The sequence below is a fragment of the Leucopleurus acutus genome (genome assembly GCF_964270905.1).
Source record: "Leucopleurus acutus genome assembly, chromosome: 15".
NCBI lineage: Eukaryota > Metazoa > Chordata > Mammalia > Artiodactyla > Delphinidae > Leucopleurus > Leucopleurus acutus.
The window spans coordinates 1,898,589-1,911,311 of record NC_139157.1 but is presented as its reverse complement, the minus strand read 5'-3'; positions in this window follow the sequence as shown (position 1 = coordinate 1,911,311).

Sequence of the window (12,723 nt, the reverse complement as noted above, 5' to 3'; positions counted from 1 at the left end):
AGAAAACCATAATTCAAAGAGACACATGCACCCCAATGTTCATTGCAGCACTATTTACAATAGCCAGGTCATGGAAGTAACCTAAATGCCCATTGACAGACGAATGGATAAAGAAGATGTGGTACGTATATACAATGGAATACTACTCAGCCATAAAAAGGGACAAAATTGGGTCATTTGTAGAGATGTGGATGGAGCTAGAGGCTGTCATACAGAGTGAAGTAAGTCAGAAAGAGAAAAACAAAAATTGTATATTAACTCATATATGTGGAGCCTAGAAAAATGGTACAGATGAACCAGTTTGCAGGGCAGAAAGTGACACAGATGTAGAGAACAAACATATGGATGCCAAGCGGGGAAAGTGGGCGGTGGGATGAATTGGGAGATTGGGATTGACATATATACACTAATAGGTATAAAATAGATAACTAATAAGAACTGCTGTATTTAAAAAAAATAAAATAAAATTCAAAACAAAAAACCACTCGCGTCTTCTGAGCCGGGTGGGTGCTCAGGTGGGAAGCGGCCACCTGCTGAGAGTCTGTGGTTCCGGGTCTGGGGGGAGGGCCACCCCTGCACTGGGCCCTCCTGAGGGCTCTTGCCCCGGGACCCCTTCTCTGTGCAGCCTGCCTTTCTCTGGATGAGAGAAAGCATCCTCTAGAATGAGAATGACCTGCCAAGAATGTTCTAGAAATGAAGCTTCTGAACCGTAAGCCCATAAAGAACAGATGTCACAAAACAACGCAGGAAGGGCTTCCCTGGTGGCGCAGTGGTTGAGAGCCCGCCTGCCGATGCAGGGGACACGGGTTCGTGCCCCGGTCCGGGAAGATCCCACATGCCGCGGAGCGGCTGGGCCTGTGAGCCATGGCCGCTGAGCCTGCGCGTCCGGAGCCTGTGCTCCGCAACGGGAGAGGCCACAACAGCGAGAGGCCCGCGTATCGCCAAAAAAAAAAAAAAACAACGCAGGAAAACCATTCAGCAATACTGGTAGGTGGACAAACGTCAAACAGTCATGCCGACCCAAAGAACACATCTTACATGATTCCATGAAATGTCCAGAAGGGGCAACATCCACAGAGACAGGAAGCAGGTGTGCGATGCCTGGGGGAGGAGCCTGCACACGGCGTGGGGACGTGCCACAGTCAGATGGTGGAGGCTGCACAGTCATAAGTTTACCAAAACTCACTCAATTGTTCACTGAAAATGAACGTATTTTACAGTATGTAAACCCTACCTCAATAAGGCTACTAAAATACATGTTATAAAATAGTAGAAACCCACAAAAAGTCATCAGTCAATGGCACAGAATGCAATGCAACCATCTGCCGGAAATGCCCCTTCCAGCAGGTGTGTGTGTGCGTGTGCATGTGCACACGGGCGTGTGCACGTGTGAGTGCCCTGATGACAGGCTCTCCTGCACAGTCAGTACCGCGTGTGGACCCTTCCCCGTGTGCCTCGCCTGCCCTTTACGGAGCCAGTTCTGATGGCCGCAATGGCCCATTTTAGGGAGTTCAGGGGTCTTAGTTAGCGGTCGGGGAGGGGAGGCCCGCCTGCCTTCCGCCCCACCGCTACGCCCACGTGCACTTTGCCCGCCCCCTCTGGTGCACCTCCGGCCTGACCCATCCGGCGGCCCAGCCCAGCCCAGCCACCCTGGGCCGTTCTCACACCGCTTCTTAAAGTGCTTCTTTTATCGTCACCTTTCCTGAAAAGGCGGTTGGCCAGATGCAGCGTATTTTGCTCATTTTATCCTTAGGGAACGTGAGGCACAGAGAACCAAATGCTGTGCAGGGCCCCTGGCTACAGCGTCTCTAAGAACCCCCTCAGAGTCACGTGACAAGTGCTCATTTGCACGGACACGTCCAGGGTGACTCCCGCACTCAGGAATGACAGACGGCAGCGTTTGGGGAAGCGCAGGGGACTGACTGCCGTCGGGAGTTGCAGGTCGGTGCGGAGCGCTGGGGGGTCCCCGATGTGCCTCTGCTGGGCGATGGGAACTGAGGACCCCTCACAGCGCCAGCCCAGTGACGGAGACACTGGAGGGGTCGCCCCGCGGGTGTCCAGGGCCCGGGTGCCTGTGGGGCTGAGAAGAGCCGGCCCAGAGGAGAGGCTAGGCGGCTGGAGCGCTGCCTGCTGCCCACGCGGGCGGGCCGTGCTGTGTCTGCCGCCCGCTCCACCTCTTGACCTCCATTAAAACCCAGGGCCCAAGAGCAGGGTGCGGGGCGGCGTGCAAGCCCATCGTCCACCCCTTGGTGCGCCAGCTGCTTTTCCTCCAGCTGACAGCTGGCCAGGGTTCCAAAGCGACGCCCTGCGGGGAGTAGCACCTGGCGGCGGGGAGTAGCGCCTGGCGACGGGGAGTAGCGCCTGGCGAACTCCTCATTTGCCAACAGCAAGTGCTGGCACCGGCCCCCCCGCCCCCCCCTCCGCCACGCAGTTGGAAGCAGGGCTCCCGGGCTCACCTGCCACCCACAGGCCTCACACGGCACATCGCAGGGCGCCTCTGGGCCCTACTCTCAGGCTAAGATCCAGGGACACGATGGTGACAGACAAAGAAAGGAAGGGGGCCGAGGGACCGCGTTAGCGGACACAGTGGGACGAGGGCCAGACCCACCACAGCTACAGGAGCACCAGGCCCCCGGCCCCTGGGGAGGGACCTCCCAGCACTCACCGGAGACCGCTGCCCCCAGGCTGTGCTCCCATGTCCCTCTCACGCAACTCTCTAAAACCAAGCCGCCCAGTAACTCGCCCTGGCACCGCAGCTCCTGCCGGGTCCCCCATTCCAGCCGGGGAGCTGCTGTGAGCGAGGGAACCTGCTTCTGGGCTCGCTCCCTGGGCCTGATGCCAGTGCGACAAAGCTCCCGGGTCCACTGCCCGTTTGTGGGGCACCTGCGTTGTTAGTGTCCACGCAGCTCCCAGGAAGAGGAGGCACGAAAACGAGAGCTTGGGGCAGAGAAGCGTATCTCAAGGATGTGTGCCTTTCTCGTGTGTTCTAGAATGGTTTCTATTTCAGAGAAATGAATCATAGCGAACAAAATTCTATGAAGTCAGAAAATTAGCCAACCTAGTTGAACAAGAAATTAAATAAATGAATTAACCCGAACAGTAAAGGCATCTGAGAAGCACGGCGGGAAGGACAGTGAAACTGTCAGATCGTGGGAGGGGCTGCCCTGTCCCCGCGTCCCTGGGCGCAGAGATGGATCTGGAAGAATTTGCTGAGACATGGGAACACGTAAGGGCCGACCGTGTAGGGCGTGGACATGGCTGGGGGCCCGTTTGGGCCCCGGAGTTCGGGCTCAGCAGGTTTGGACGCCCACACTAGGGTGCGGGCTGGCAGCAGGAAGTCCGCCGGTGCCCGGCCCCCATGGGGACACACTGGGGGGCAGCAGAGTGAAACACCTCTTCCGTGAAACCCGAGTCCTTCCTAGTCTTTAATATAAATCAACTCATGTGTTACGTGTGACACTTTATTTTCAAGACTCCCTAAGCCAGGGTCTCCCACACTTGCCCTGAAGCCCTGTGGAAGGGATGAGGACAGGGGGTGCCCGGGGACCTTCACCCCAAGCAGCAGGTGAGGCGGGGGCCAGCGGCAGCCCCAGAAAGGACTATGGTGGCTGGTGAGGTCAGCTGGCTCACGTGTTCAGTTTGCCTTGGCAAGATTTGAAGGAAACTATTTCAGGCCTCTGCTTCTTCCCCCGGGAAACAGCCTGTCCCAGGACCACCAGCCCCTACGGACGTCAGATTAAAACAAGCCCGTCACACTGCTGCTGCCACCGTCACCGGGCCGGCAATGGAGCTGAGTAGGAAATATCGGAGCGATGCGTGTAGCAAAGATTCCTTAAATCTGCACCCCGGGCTGGGACGCGTGCTGTGTTTGTGCTTCACGAGTGTGAAAACCTCATAACCCCTGGATTAAGAAAGCCCAAGGCAGCAAATGCTCACAACATGCCCTGAACGCGCTGCCCCTTCCCGTGGCCTGCAGGAGGACGAAGCCCGCAGGAAGGGGGAGCGTGGGTGGAGGTGTGTGCGATGCCCCGCATCAGCAAGGCTCCCCGGAAACAGACTGCGCTTGTCCCGGCCCCAAGAAGCCATCCCCATCCCCCGCCCCCAGGAAACGCTCCCCCCCACACAGGAGCCACACCCTCCCTCTGCGTCAGTCCCAGCTCCAGTCACTGTGCCCTTTAGATCACGACAGTGCACAGCCCTGCAGAAAAAAAGCAGCCTCCCGGGACCCAACTCTGCAAGGCAGAGGGACACGAGGTCTCGAACCTGAGAGGCAGCCCCTGGGGCCAGAGCCTCGTTTCTCCCCGTCTGAGGGGGAGCGGGGCCCCTGCGACGGGGTGGCGCCCACCACAAGGTCGAGGCGAGCTCATTCCTGCCAAGGGCTTGAGTCCACGGAACGAAGGAGGTGCGAGCAGCCCCATGAAATACGCCTCCGCAGCTCCCACCTCCATTACAGGGCTGACTTGGGGGACGGTCACCCGCCAGCAGAGACCACGGCCACGCGCTGAGCACGCGCAGACGGGGCTGCAGAGCCGCCTCTGGTCTTAGGGGGCTGGATGCGAAGGCTGGGAGTGAGGCCACAGCTAAGGTCCCACTGGGCAGGGGGCTGGGGACGGGGCCCTGTCCTCCCAGGATCGACGCACACACGGCTGTGGTCAGCGGCGCCTGTGAATGAACGCAGAAAGCCTGCGGGGCCCAGGGGGACGGTGCGTGGGCTCCGAGGCTGGGCGGGCGCTGAGGAAGCTGATGTGAGGCCGAGGCAGGAAGCCTGTCCTGCAGGACGCTTGTCATTTGCAGGGACTCCGGCGAAGGTTTCGAGTCTTCTGTAGAGAACAAGGGACGCGTGGCCAGGCCCTGAAGACCATGACAACGGGGTGTGGGAAACGCAGGGGGGCTGCAGCTGCTCCAGCAAACCTGCTCCCTGACCTTCCATGGCTCCCAGCCGCCCAGCGCCCACCCCCCTCCAGACACCACCTCCCCAGAACAGCGCCCAGCGCCCCTCCCCCTCCAGACACCACCTCCCCAGAACAGCGTATCACCCGAAATCTCCGCCTGGCGCGGTGGATGGGGGTAACTTCGAACATCAGGAAGAATGTAAAGGTGACATCAGTTAGGAAAAGAGGGCTCCCTGCCGTTAGGGGTGAACCTCGCCCCCGGCCCGGGGCCCCAGTCCTGGATGGAGCCTGTGGCCGTGTGCTCACTGCGCCCTCCTGTCATCCTCCCAACCCCCCACCTCCTGCTCAGGCCCCACCCCCCGTCCTCCTGCAGCTGCCTCGGACCTCCCCTCCCCTCCCCGCCCCCAGCTGGGACTGTGTTATTTCAGGGGAGCGGGTGCTGGGGGGCTGCCCGTGCCAGCATCTCTGGTCACAGTCCCCTGAGCCGCCCTGGAGCACATCCCCACCCCCATTTTCCATCTCACCCCTGCATTCCCACCACTGAGCTGGGTCTCATCTCACCTCTCACTGTGAGAGATGCACACACCAGCGGGGCTCCTGCCAGCAGCAAGGCGGGGAACCCTAAGCCCAACCCCTCTGAGGCACAGAACGGGACAGCTGGGGCCGGCGTGGGGGGAGCGGTCCTGAGGCCCTCAGTTACTTTCCCCCTAATGTCGGCTCTCCTTGGGTCACGTCACTTAAAGGGGGGAAGCAAGACACTGTCCTCGTACCCCCTCCATTTTGGTAGGGTCTCCCCTGTGGATGGGATGGTGGCCCCGTCACCCTCTGGGGCCCTCCACCCCTCCTGCACCGGGCTTTAAATTGTGCGCCCAGAGCACAGACTTGGAAATTGGGAACGGGGCAGGGAGCGTGGGTCACAGACAGACGGAGGGTGTTGGCGGCGGACAGAATTTGGTGTTTGAGAAACCACCCCCACCGCCGCAGGACAGCAGGGCTGGGGTGTCCCTGGGGAGAGCTGGCTCTGAGTCACGCTGATGGGCCCCCCCATCTTATGACAAGCTGGGGGCAAGGACTTCTTGTTCCCATTGCAGGGATAAGAGCACTGAGGCTGGAGGAGCCGGGGGCTCGTCCAAAGGCTGCAGCTGTTACTTGGCTGGGCAAACTAGGGCTTGTCCAGTTTGGGACTTGGGGTTCTGCTGCTCCAGCTGTAACCTCCTGTCGTGGTCACCAGCTCCATAAGGTCGGCAGAGGAGCCCTGGGGTTGCCCTGCATCAACCCTCAGTCTTGCTCTGGGGCGACCCAGGATGGGAGGAGGGAGGGCAGGAAAGGACAGGACTCGGCCAGTTACTACAGCTGGGCAGTGGCCCAGGCCCCACCCCCAGCTCCCATTTCCCCCTTCTGCCCCGAGAGCAGATGCTTGGATTTCCCTCCCCGCCAGCCTCCTCTCTGTGCTGAATTGCCATGACTGTGAACTTAGGAACTAGAGCCCCTATGCCCCCAACACGCCCAGAAGAGCGAAGCTGGCTGTGCACAGGTGGCACTTTGCCTGGCCGTGTGGAGCAGAGGGCAAGGGCTTTGGGGAGCAGCTCAGTACCCACGCTTGCAGCCCTGGCCAGCGGGCGGCCATGCACGCAGCTCAGCTGCAGGAGCGCCTGCCTTCGACCCCGTCTAGCGAAGCTGACTTCTTCCCAATTGTGAGTGGTCCAAACCAAGGCGCCTGTGATGTATTTGTCTGTCTGCTGCTGGGTGACTCGTTTCTGCCCCTCGAGGCCTGCCTGCCGGCTCTTCTGGGTAAGCGCCTACCCTCGCTGGGAGCCCACGCTGTCCCACTGCTCTGACGCACAGGGACACTGGAGCTGCAGCTCAGCAGAAAGACACACTTTGGAAAGTACAGTGGATTTTGGCAAAAGGCTGTCCAGGTGCCAGGGCCACACGCTGGGGCTGTCTCCCTTGGGAGGCCGCGCAGGGCAGGGAAGGTGCTGACACCGGCGCCAGGCTACGGGTTCCACCCCGGACTGGCCACTGGCAGCGGGGTGACGTGGGGAGGGGTCCCCGAGTCTCCGCACCTCCACAGATCCTGCGCTAAGCGACCTGGCGGGCGCGGGGCAGAGGGGCGAGGTGGGGACGGCCCACCCCACACGGAGGGGGTGTGCGGCTGACACTCGCCGTGGACGGTGGCAGGAAAGCAGACCTGTCCAGTGCGTTCTATTGCTTCTTTTGAATCCTCTACACATGGGGCAGCGCATCTCACCCGCTCGGGGGAGACCCGCCCGAGGCCTCTGAGGGTCCCGTGCGGGCCGCGGAGACCCAAACGCAGACCCGGCCACGGCGGCCCTGCTCATCTGAAAGCAGGACTCTGCCCTGAAACAGGCGTGAGGACCTCGGCCAAGACAGAAGGTCACGGGACATGCGGTGCCGGCCGGGCAGCGTGGGGCAGGTCACCCCTGTGCTTGGCGGAATCCATCCCTTCATTGATCCGGGAGGCGTCTGCTGAGCCCACAGACGAGCTGCCAGGTGCCGCCCGAGTCCCTGGGAAACAAAAACAGCCCCTCAGCCACGCGCTCCGTCCCTCCTGCCCTCTGCTCTGGACAGCAGGCTTGGGAGTGGCCTGGTTTCTTCCTTCTCCCACCCCAAGTCCAGACGGTAGCAAATCCTCACGGTTTTATCATCAAACCACGCCCAGCACCTTCCGGCCACGCCCCCTCCACTGCCTGGTCCACACCCCTCTCATCTTTAGCCTGGACTAGCGCAGGGGCTCCCAAAGTCTCCTCTCTCAGCCCCCAGCCCTGTGCTCTTAACATCTCAGCCCCCAATTCTTGCTAAAACACGGGGCCGATCACGCGCTCCAGCTCAAAGCCCGAGAACGGCGCACACCTCCCACCAAGGAGAGACCAGAGTCCTGAAAGTTACCTCAGCCTTCAAGCCCCTGGACCTTGGCCTGTGTCCCCTTCAGAACTCAAGGCCGTGGCCATCACACGCCCCCCCTCCTTGAGAACTCAAGGTCATGGCCATCCAGCCATCCCACATACCAGCCCCCACCCCCTTCTCCTGGCCTGAAGAGAAGCCCTGTCAGTGGCGGTGGACCAGTGCACTTGGCATTACACTCGGCCACGACCAAACCCATTTCCTAAGCGGAAGTGTCACTGTAGACCCTGACGAGGATCCTTCCAAGTTTATAGGTCTGTCTGACTTTTACAAGGTGGCTCAGGTTCCCTGGACCAACCCCAAGGTTTCCATCTGCTCAAGGTCACAGCAGTACCCGAGAAATGTAAACCAAGGTGGACTGAGGCTTTTCTCAGAACCGCCAATGGGTTCTCAGGTCGGAGAAGCACATCAGGGCATTCAGAGGCCAAAAGGTCTTTGGAAGTCTTTGGAGATGCTGTTAATGTCACGTGTTGGGAGTGGAATTCACGAGATCTGGACCCTCCCTCATGATGAGACACTTGGAACAGCCACCTAAAGTGTTGCTCTTCCAGAACTTTCTGCTTCTTCGCTTAGGAAGCTGAGTTCTGGGGCTGGGGGATCCAACACATAAGCGCCTCTTGTTGGCGGGTGGAGTGAAACGAGGCTGTTGTCTCATGTGTCGTGTGCTGTGACCTCAGTGCCCCTCGTTCAGTGTAAGAGGTGCGTGTGCTCTACAGACGCGTGTCCTCACCAGCCACTTGCTGGCAGGGGACCTTGGCAAGCTAGCTAACCCCTCCCACTCAGGAGTCCTTGAACCCCTCCCTGCTCAGCAGAGCCTGACCTTCGCCTGTCACCGCCTCCTGCCCCTTCCCAGCAAGGTTCCACCTCCGGGGAGCCTGGCTGAGACCTCACATTTGCACTTTCATACTTTCTTTAAATATAATGCATTTTACATTTCACTTTAAACTTTTGCAAACGCTTTTCTATACGCCATCCCATAAGACAAAAGGGACAAGAGAAGCGCCCAGGAACGGAACCAATCCCCGAGACCAGATCCGAGATACCCGGCCGGCGCTGCTCTCACCCTGCCTCCACAGGGCTAGCCAGGCCAGGGGCCTCCCAGCCCGGATGCCCGGGCGGTCCTCCGTGTGTTCTGAGGGGCCCTGGCTCACTCTGGACCAGAGAAGTCCTGAGTGCAGACCTCCCCGAGGTGCACAAAGGGGCAGAGCCTCCCCAGCCCCTGCAGCAGGAAATGAGGCGTCCTGCAATTCCAGGGAGAATGAACAAGACTGCTCTAGTGAAAGGGGACGGCGGCTGCTTCTTCAACTTCACGTTATGAGTTTACAAGCCAGGGGTGGAAGCTTATAGACGGGGTCCTGAGCAGCAAGAAAACCGCAGACCGAGCTCCCGCACGCAGGCAGAACGCCCGGCATGCGGCACAGCGACGCACACGTCAGCCCCTCCCTGCTGCATGACTCCCTGGGGGGACCCTTCCGCCGAGGCAGCGGCACTCCCTGCTGAGAGCTGTCACGGCTGAGAAGTGGAACGAAAACCTGAGCCCGCAGCTAGGAAAGCACGGTATTGAGGAAAGGCTGAGCCTCAGGCCAGACCGGCCCAAGCTCCAGGCGACTTTGGGCCCGTTCCCCTGGGCGCCAGGACACTGGGCCTGTACAGGCAGGCTGGCCACAGACGGGGTGCCCAGCCCGCCGGGCTCGCGGCTCCGACGCCCGGCTCTTCTGCTCGTCCTCCTGCTGCTGAGGGTGTGCGGGTCCTGACACCTGTCATATGGAGCCCCAGAACACGCAGCTCCCGGCCCTGCAGCAGCCCAGGCCCAGCGGAGAAGCCGCGCTTGGTGCCTGCTTTCGGGAGACCAGGGAAGAGCCAGGGCGGGAGCCTCTGCATAGCGTGCGTCTCCAAAGACGTGACTCATCCTAGTTGCTGTTAATGCAAAGAATCGAGAACGATTTCAAATACACACCAACTTCAAACCAACAGCATCAAACCAACAGTTCCAGTTTGAAACACGCACCATTATTCATGAAACGGCGCTGGTTTAAGGGCAAAGCCGTGGTGGGCGGGAAATGGCGGGTGTGGTGACCAGTTATCCGAAGCCGACAGCCCGATCCTATTTCCCAGGGAGCAGGAACGTTTTTTCCAAACCCTGGGTGTTTTCTGAGGGCGCTCCACGTGTGGGCGGGGCACAGACACCCACCCCAGAGCCCGGTCTCAGGGTCCAGCACCAGTAAACGTCCTCTCTTTCCAGAACCCAAAGGACGAATCCCGACGGCAAAACCCCTCGGAGCTGAGAGAGAGCCGCTCAGACCTAAGGAGCATTGGGGTGAGAGACGCTTGCACTGGGGGAGAGGCGCCCTGGGAGGAGGCAAGGGAGGCCGCGGGGGCAGACCGTCCTGGGGGGCCAGGGGAGCGCCCCTGTCAGGGACCAGCTTATCTGGTTAACTAGTCACCTGGCAAGAGCTCTGGGAAAGGCGCGGATGCGGGAAGATGGACAGATGCCCGAGTGGGGGCTCCAGCACCCAGATGAGTGGGCGTCCACTCCGTCGATGGGGCCTCATGTGCCCCGAGGACGTGCCCAGGCCGCACGGGGCAGGCCTGACGCAGTGTGGACCCCGGGGGGCGGGGGGGGGGGGCCCTGACGGGTGTGGGGAGTGGCTGCTGCCTGCGAGCTTCCCAGACCTTCCTCAGGTTACGGGAGCGGGGGCGGGGGGGGGGTGAGGGGGTGCGTGGGGGGAGGGGCCGCTCTGGCCTGCGGCCCTGACCCTGCTGCAGGTGTGCGCTGCCCGGTGCTCCCTCTGCCTGGAGGGTGAGCCCTGGGACCCCTGCGCGTTCAAAGGCAAAGTCAAGGGTCAGCCCAGGACACAGAGGTCCCCAGACTGGGGAGGGTCCAGGGCCCAACCTCACGGAGCAGTGGCCTGAGGCCCACAGTGGGGGGCACCTCCTGGGGAAGCAGAGGCTTCCTACACAGGGGCCCCCGAAAGGTATCCATCACCTTTCATGTTGCTCCCAGCACGTGGCCTGCGGGGTCACTGGGAGGGGTTCGGCCAGCAGCCTGGTGCCCCCGCCCCGAGTCCCAGACCCTGCCTGCCGGCCCCCAGGGCTGCACTGGCTCATCGACCACGGCCCCGGAGGAGCGCGTTTCACCTGTGATCGGGGTCACACACGCGTGTCGGCCCGGAGGAAGCGCGAGGCCTCCAGCAGACGCCCCATGGTGGAGGTGGTCATCGAGAGAACGTGACCCCGGCTGACCACCAGCCGGACCCAGACGCTCCGTACCCGCCCTCGGACGCAGGCTCTGCCGCCGGTTCCTGCAGGAGAGGCAGTGTCAGAGCCGCGGCTGAGGCCCTCTGGAGGTGAACTCAGCCGGACCGTCAGGGCCTCCGTGTGAACTGGAGACTCTGGGGGGCGGGGTGCCCGAGACGGGCGTCGCACCCAAGTCCCTGCTTAGTAAACTTGCACCTGCCGCCCGGGTGTCTGCCTCTTTCCTGGTCTCTCCCGCCGTCCACGTACGGAGCCAACTTCAAATGCCACCCGGGAAACTCCCGAGCCTGCGAACCAGCCAGGGGCAAAGCTGGGTGGGTCGTGGTGAGCACCGCTCCCTGAAATCGTTGTTCCCGCGTTGGGAGCGTGCGCTAGGGCTCGGGGAAAACCTTTACTTATCGGGGTCCCAGTCACGAGTTAGCTGGCCGCTCCTGAGACCCCAGGGCCCCAGCACCCGAAAGGGGCCCACAGGCCCGTGCCCAGCCTAGAGGACCACGTGCGGCCTCGCGGCTGCCCAGCCCTCGTGTGTCCGCCTGGCTGGGCCACGTAGCCAGTGTCCGGCTGCTCGGAGGGGGTTTTGGGGTGAAGTTATGGTCTAAACAGCTGACGTAAGCATAGCCGGTGAGCCTCCGCAGTGTGGGCGGGCCGCACGCAAGCGGTCCAAGGCCTTGAGGAGAGACTGAGGTCCCTGGAGGAGGCCATTCTCCTCCAGACGGCCTTCGACTCGAGTTGCAATGTCAGCTCTTCCTGGGTCTGCAGCCCTGCCGCCTGGCCCGCCCCGTGGATTTCAGACCTGCCCGCCACTCAGTCGCGATCCAGCCCCTCAAAATGCAGCTCTCTCCCAGAGAGCCACGACTAAACCCCCACGTTCGACACCCATTCTATTTATCTGAACCCACATTCCTGCATCCTGGTGCCGCCCCGCGGAACACACGCGGGCAGGTGGGGGGCTCCTGCACGGTCCTCTGCCCTCCTCCCTTCCAGGGCACCCCGCCTGCCGGGTCCAGGGGAGCAGACCCGTCCCACCTCCTCTCTGCCCTGCGCCACGCGCTGGCGTTTCCCTCCTTTCTCCTCCCACCAGCCTGGCCTGTGCCGCCCACGTGTCCCGCCTGGGCCAACAAAGCAGCCTGCTCCCCTGCTGCCCCTCCCTCCCTCCCTCCCTCTCCTCACAGCTGCCCAGACAGACGTCTGGAAACAGGGTGGGATGCGCCTGCCGCCCGCCCAGGGCAAGTCCTCCAAAGGCACCCCTGCCCCTCAGGGCGTCTCCCCCTGACTTGGCGCAGCGGCCGGCCTCTGTCGTCCTCCACCTCCTCCTCTCCTGCCCAGCCCCTCACCTTCTCCGCGTCCAGAATTCTACGGGGCCTTCCCACCACGGCCCGCACGGGCTCCCCACCTCAGGGTCCCCCCACCTTGGGGACCCCACCTCTGCGCCGTCCTGAGTACCGTTCCCTCCGCCTGGGGTGCGCTACCTCAGGCCAAGGCCCCTTCCCACCGTCCACTGGCCTCTGGCCGCCAGCCACCTGGTACCGACCCTGTATCTCCCCGGGCACGTGGACTCCTGTGTGCCAGACCTCTGTGCCCCCCGTGTCCTCGGGCTGGTCTGCCGTGCTGCGCCCCACACTTCCTAGGGCAGGTCTGTGCCCGGCTGCTT